General features: G+C 45.3%; 1 long non-coding RNA gene across 1 annotated transcript; it reads right to left on the bottom strand.

Annotated features, from left to right (window-relative positions):
* Positions 1–345: 345 nt before the first annotated feature.
* LOC118984294 (uncharacterized) lies at positions 346–2,330 on the bottom strand. The gene is made up of 4 exons (XR_005065894.1): positions 2,178–2,330; positions 1,829–1,919; positions 1,291–1,577; positions 346–732 (listed from the first exon to the last, which is right to left on the bottom strand). It is a non-coding gene; the product is annotated as an uncharacterized LOC118984294 (long non-coding RNA).
* Positions 2,331–6,063: the final 3,733 nt, after the last annotated feature.

The following is a 6,063-nucleotide window of genomic DNA, read 5'->3' as shown; positions in this document are numbered from 1 at the left end:
ACTTCATTCAACACTGTGAATGCGGGGGGGCGGGGCACAATTTATTCCATAAATGTTTTCACCTATAGCTACAGTGGCTGAACAAATCTGTGATTAATACAAGTTTGATTGTTGATGACTTTTCAAAGGACATTTTAGAATAAACTGGGTAAATTTAGAATAACATTTTTGGGAAACGATAATGTTCTTTCTTTTAACTTGTGAATCTGTCTTGTGTAAATTCTCAGGAAACAATGCATTATTGCCTTTAAAACAGAATACCTCTGGAAATCAAGGGAGATTTCTATTGAACAGAGGAAACAGGTAACTTTGAAGGCTCTTTATTTCCATGCTAAGATCTTAATTTCAAATGTTACAATGTGTTATAGTTAGAGTGAAAGCTAAGCTGCAGTTACAAAGAGGCTCAGAAATATAATGGCTGAAATGAATAGAAATTCATTTTTCTCTGACTTTGGGTTAGCTTTGCTCCACGTGGGCACTCAGGATCACAGATTCCTTCCGTGTGGTCATGCTGTCCTCGTCTGTGAGATCCATACCAGTCACAGGCCCATCTGTGTCCCAGCTTGTGGGGAGATCAGGAGAGTGGAGGAGTGTATAGTGGTTGCCTTCTGCCCCAGACCAGGGAGTGGAATCCATCATGTCCCACATTAACACCACCAATGAGCATGTGGTCCTACGACCACATCTAGGAGGCTGTGAGTGAAGTCTTCTGCTGAACAGTTGCGAGCCCAGCTACAGTGAAAGAAGAGGAGGGCTGTCTTTGGTGGACAGTTAGTGGTCTCTGATGCATCATGGAAGTTCTAGTGCCCTATGTCTTTCTCCTAGCAAAGTGGCAACATGCTTAAGTTTCTGTACTATTCACTTGCCTCTGACCTCCTAGTGACCATGCCTTCCTTTCTTGGCAATTGGGTCATTGACCTATGGTAGAAGATACATCAAAAGACCCCATATTCTTTTTTTCTTTTTAGGAAAATCTCTTACACCTCAAATAGAAAAAGAAAACAAAACACACACACACACACATACTCAAAATCAGGCAAATAATTTTCACTATTTTTACTTTTAAGTATCACATCTTTTGAGGAGAATTCTCTGCTTCCCTTTCAGCTCAAAGAAGTATAAAGTGGGAGTTACCTAAGCTTGAGTTTAAGATCACTATGCTGCTGGGTTAACATCCAGCTGGGAGTGGGTGATGCTGTAGTAATTTTCTGTTTCATTCATAGGCCAGAGTTCACAGACTGACAGAAGCTATGGCCAATGGAGGAAACGAGAACATAAACAGACATACACCGTGCACACTAAGACACTTCTCTAATTTCCCGTGGATAGTGTCTCCTGTTGTGCTAGCAGCATTGCCTCCCTTCCTTGACAGGACGGTTATTAGTGTGCTGACAGGTTCCTTTCTCTAAACGTACCTGCTGGGAAAGAGCCACTATTATGAGAGGCACAGGTGTGCTGGGGTTTTCTTGGGAGATTAAAAACTGTGAGGACAGAAAGTGGGGAAAATGTACAAATCTTTATACTGTTTTAGGGAAGACATTTGAGAAGGGATCTTGATCAGCAGTGTTCTTCCATGTCTTTACAAGCAAAAATGGAAACAAGGCTTTCTTCTTTATTGTTGAAAACATGCACTGATATTTCGTTGTTAAAGTTAGGCAGGCTTCACTCCTCTGTGTGCTTCAAATGAGTAAAGGAGGTGGGGATGGAAGGCGTCTCCTATTGGAGCAGCTTTCTGGCAACACCGAATCCTCATTGCAGGAGGATTACCTTTGCTTCCACCCCTGACCCCCAACACCCGTCCCCCACCACTCACCCATACAAAACTCACCTGTGGAAGGAGATGAGGTTTTGCCAAGTCCTTGTACAATGTTATCCCACTTTGCCCTGTTCTTTTGCCATGTCTGGCAGCCCTGCTCCTTCTGACTTAGGTAGTTCCTCTTTTAAGTTTCCGAATTGCCTCACAGCAGGTACTTCTCAACCATTTGAAAGAGAAACTTCAAAACTTTTGACTTGCCTGGTAACCACGTTGTTTGTATTTCATTCTTCCTATTTCCTGAAAGAGGTAAGAGTTCGAATGCAGAGGGGAGTGACTCTGTGAGTAGAGTGGAGTTTATGAACGTGGTGGAAAAAGCTGCGATTTTCAGGGCAACATGGAGTGAGCAGTGCAACTTACAGACCTACGAGGAAACTTCAAGAATTCAGCTGGTTCACTCTGCCGTGGCCATGCAAGATCCTCTGGAACTGGCCATGTCACTTGCTCCGCCAGTGTCTGTGGTGCAGGGAAAAGGGGCTGCAGGAACCAGGTCTGTACCTGCAAGGGAGGAGCTGGCTCCTTGGCCATTGTCACAGCATCTGGGCTGAGCCCCAAAGCCTGGGTGCAGAGCTGTTCTCAGAGCTGGCTGAGAGAGAAGATCAAATGCTCAGGCTCATTTTCTGCCTCCTGATAGGACCTGGAGTCCGAAGAGTGATGCACAACTTTTTCCCTGAGTAACGTCGAGCTCTAGAGCAGTAATTCTCATGCATTGTGTCATCCTAGGAGCTTGTTTGAAATGTAGACTGTCCAATTTCCTCCTAGAGATTGTGATTCAGTAGGGTTGCGTTGGATCTAAATTTTTATTTAGTCATTTATTATTTTTAAATTAAATTACTTTTGTTTTGCTGCAAAAAAGCATTATTATTTTCACTTGGTCCAGTGTACGGGAGAGGACTCCAGGTCCTCTCATGAGAGGTTAAAAGGCGAGGACTCCTTTTAACCTCTCATGGTTAAAAGGAGGCCTGTTGGTTTCAGGGAAAGGCTCAAGCAAAAGCCAGACACCAGGGGGGTGCAGAAGGGCTCCTCAAAGACCTCCAGGCTCCGAAGACTCCCCGTTGTGCATGAGGCTGAGCCTTTTGAAGAGATGCTCGCCCAGCCACGCCTGCGCAGGTTAGTCGGGTGGCCGCCCACCTTCCTGATGAGTTCCACCTCCCTATCCAGGAAGGCAGAGAGATGGAGGTCCGTGTGGGCAGAATGCAGGGCCTGCAGATCTCGAAGGGCCCAGCTCAGGTTTTTCTCTAGGACCATGGAGGCTTCCACCATGTCCTGAGTTTTACCCTGCTCACTGTGGGATGGGTTCAGCATGTCCTGGGAGAGAATGCTTCTACTCCACTGGTTTTGCATCTTTAAGAGATGCTGGGCGCCCTTGCACTTCTTGTCGGCCAGCTCATGAAAGAAGTGGCCCAGCCCTCCAGAACTCCAATGTTCCAGACAAAATAGGAGCCCAGACAGAGGCAGGGGTATGAGGCCGGCAGATGCAGGTTAACCATGTGGTTGATAGACGCCTCCACCTTAATGGAACAATTCTGATGAACTGGGGAGCTCATGGTTGCGTGTCAGTCAGGAGTTACGGTAAAACAAATTGTGTTGGCTGATCTTGGAGGCTGAGGGTGGCTGGGATGGCTTCACAGGTGGTGAATGGAAAAAGGTTGGAGGGTGGTCAGAGCTGGAAGAAAGGTGTGTTGCGTCCAAACCCTGTCAGAGAGGGAGAGTGATCTGCAGGGTTGCCGAGGGCGCTGCCTGAGTCTGCGTGTTTAGAGCCAACTTCTTCCTATGATCCCCTTGCAGAGTGAAGTTTGAGAAGTGCCAGAGAAAGAGAGACGGGGGAGGGAGAGAAAGAGAGAGAGGAGAGACAGAGAGGGAGAGGGTCTCCGAGACGGAAACTGTGGTACTAAATGGTAACAAGTAGACTGTGAAATTATGTGAATTGTATGTCATACCTCAAATTTATATTTGCTACACTGTAGGTCCTAAAGTGCTTTCTGGGCTACTGGTAAAAAGAAAGAAAGAAAAAGAAAGAAAGAAAGAAAAGAAGGAAGGAAAGGAGGGAGGGAAGAAAGATAAGATATCTATTTACTTTTGGTAGTTGACTAGGGTTTTTTTTGTTGTTGTTTGTTTTTTAAATCCTTGCTTTTGTTGATCTTAGAGTGCAAGGAAGGAGGAGAGAGAGACAGAGAGAGAAACATGGATGTGAGACAGAGGCGTTGATCAGTTGCCTCCGGTATGCTCCTCCCGGGGACTGAACTTGCAACCTAGGTAGCTACCTGATCAGGGTGGAACCCATCACATTTTGGTCTGCTGGGCGAAGCTCCACAACTGAGCCACCTGGCCAGGGCTCAGCTAAGGTTTTTAACACCCTGACTTCCCAGGCGTTCTTTCTTAGATCGAACCTAAATATCTCTCATCTAGAATTTTAAACCTGTTTTGAGCAAGAAGGAGAACAACTAGGTAGAACAAGTCTTTTGTAAGTTTTAAAACCTAAACTTGATTTTCTTCAGGCAGAATAAGTCTATTTTACACCTTTCACCATAAGACCTGATTCAGAGTTCTTTAATAAAGTCCTGCACCATCAAGCCAGGGGGCAGGCAGAGCCATACCGATTGCACCAGGAGTTACTTGGCTGTTGCTCGGTGTGGAAAGATTCATAAACCTTTCAGGGGCCTGGGTGTTGTTGGCAGGACTACAAAAAGGCCAGGGATTGGGCCACAGCTCTTTCCTGCTCACGGCGACTGTTTACCGGATCTTTATTCTGTGCTGGGTGCCTTACCTGAGTTATGGCCCGTGATCCGTGAGTAGCCACCGCTGTTAATATCCTTCTTTTACAGGTGAGAAACTAAGACTTACAAAGTTCAGTCACTTTTCTGAGGCCATTATCCAGCAAGTAGTGACTCCAGGCCTGGGGGGAGACCCAATGTACTGAGCTACACTCCCCCTGCCCTGCCCCTATACCCCCCCCAGGAAGCCACAGCCCTCCTTAGTATGCCGCCGCTCTTGCCCCTGGGTGACACTCTGCCCCAGAGCTGCCCCTGGGCCACTCGGTCTCTGTTGTAGCCCCCACCCTCCATTATAATTTCTAACTTACCCTTCTTTTTCTCTTGCGAAACTGAATTTCTCTCATTCGGAATATTTAAGAGTAGAAGGCAAATAAACTGATGCAGATGTATGGGTGGGAGACAAACCTTTTATATTAGTCTGCAAAAAATCACATTTTATCTGTTTCCATGTTGTTTTGTCTGTCCACAAGTTTGGCCTGGATATGTGAAGGCTGGGCCTCTAAAATGCCTCCACTTTATATTCTCTGATTCATTATTGGTTCTTTTGTTCGGTTGCTCACTCAATTCCTTTTGTTTCAATAGGTGTTTCAAGTAGACATTTATGGAGCGTCTATTTTGTGCTAGGTTTTTGAACCTAGGTGTGTGTTTTTCTTAAATTTTGTATTAAAGAGTTTATTTTTAGAGAGGGGAAGGGAGGGAGAAAGAGAGGGAGAGAAACATCAATGCGTAGTTGCCTCTTGTGTGCCCCCAGGGGACCTGGCCAGTAACACAGGCATGTGCCCTGACTGGGAATCGAACCCAAGACTCTTTGGTTTGCAGGCTGGCACTCACCCCACAGAACCACACCAGCCGGGGATAGGTGTGGTTTTTGAATGAAAGTATCTTACAGGCTAGTAAGAAGATGAACAAGGAAGCAGACGATTACAATGTACATAAATGGTATACTGGGTGAGAGGCACAGGACACTCTGGGAACTCAGCAGAGGCACGACCAGATCTGGGGCAGTCAGGGAGGCTTCCTGGCAGGAGATAGCTGAGCTGGGTCTGGAAGGAAGCAGAACAATGAGATAAATAAAGGTGAGCCGGGGTGATCTAGATGAACTAGAATTAGTGCATTTCCTAGACTTTATATGACTAGAATTATGTAGTACACACTCTGCCTTTTTTCACTTAGTGTGATTATTTTGAAGGTTATCCATATTGCATATATCAACAGTCCTATTTATTGTTCAGTTTTGTTCCATTTTGTAGATATATCACAATCTGTTTCTGTGTTCACCTCTTCATGAACATTTGGATTATTTCCAGTCATTGGCTGTTAACACATAAAGACGCTAGTAACATGTAAAAGTCGTTGTATGCATATAATACTTCCTTTCTCTTGGGTGAATACCGAGGAGAGGAATGGCTGGTATTTTTAACTTAAAGAAACAAACTGTTTATGGAAATGCACCATTTCATATTCCCCCCAGAAGTG

The sequence above is a fragment of the Sturnira hondurensis genome, unplaced genomic scaffold (assembly GCF_014824575.4).
Source record: "Sturnira hondurensis isolate 20B ecotype Veracruz unplaced genomic scaffold, ASM1482457v3 Scaffold0003681, whole genome shotgun sequence".
NCBI classification, from domain to species: domain Eukaryota; kingdom Metazoa; phylum Chordata; class Mammalia; order Chiroptera; family Phyllostomidae; genus Sturnira; species Sturnira hondurensis.
This window is presented reverse-complemented; position numbering and strand designations above follow the sequence as displayed.